This window comes from Sinocyclocheilus grahami, unplaced genomic scaffold (genome assembly GCF_001515645.1).
Source record: "Sinocyclocheilus grahami isolate Dianchi unplaced genomic scaffold, SAMN03320097.WGS_v1.1 scaffold1092.1, whole genome shotgun sequence".
NCBI lineage: Eukaryota > Metazoa > Chordata > Actinopteri > Cypriniformes > Cyprinidae > Sinocyclocheilus > Sinocyclocheilus grahami.
This window is the reverse complement of record NW_015506271.1, coordinates 269521-270489: the sequence shown is the minus strand read 5'-3', so window position 1 is coordinate 270489 and position 969 is coordinate 269521.

The following is a 969-nucleotide window of genomic DNA, read 5'->3' as shown; positions in this document are numbered from 1 at the left end:
AGGTCCATAGGTCCTCATATGGCTTGTTAACTGAGGGGTGTTACAGAGTATTTGTTAAACATAGCTAACAAAATATATATTGTGTGTTTGATTGGTCCAGATGCTACACTTGACATAGCCTACCAAAAAATATGATGGGACAAGGTGGAAGAATTTGAAGAAATTTCTGGGTTGCAATGGAGAAGCCAAACCTGTGGAGTTTCTTCTTGACAGGTAAGCTAAACTTAAGTTTTTGTCACACGTTAGTACTTTACTGTCAAGTCGCAGATAAAATAGTAAGATACTGAAAGGAGAAGAGTAATCGTAAGGGTGTGTGATGAGCGCAAGGAGTTGTTTGAAAATACTCTTTATTTTTGTAAATACGCAATTGTTTTATTAGCAGCGCAAAAAGCTACATACAGTACTTCACCTTAGGAAAGACGTAGAGTTAATCTAGGTTACACATTTTAGGTATTGTATTCCGAATACTTCTTAGATGACTTTTTTAATCAAATTTTTTTTAAACTTAGCATTAAAGGGGTCATTTGATGTTGCTAAAAAGAACATTATTTTGTGTATTTGGTGTAATGAAATGTGTTTATGCGGTTTAAGGTTAAAAAAACACAATATTTTCCACATACTGTACATTATTGTTTCTCCTCTATGCCCCGCCTTTCTGAAACGTGTCGATTTTTACAAAGCTCATCGGTCTGAAAAGCGAGGTGTGCTCTGATTGGCCAGCTATCCAGTGCATTGTGATTGGCCGAATACCTCAAGCGTGTGACGGAAATGTTACGCCCCTTACCATACTGTGATGCCCTGTCCGGCCGGAGCGACGAGACAAAAACATTAAAACCCATTATAAACGAGGCATTTTTTGCATCCAGTGGGGACATAATTATGGATTATAATGACTTATACCATGTCTGCATTTGTGATCGAAGAAATGACAAACAACAAGTGCTACTCTACACTGCTCAAAACTCATTT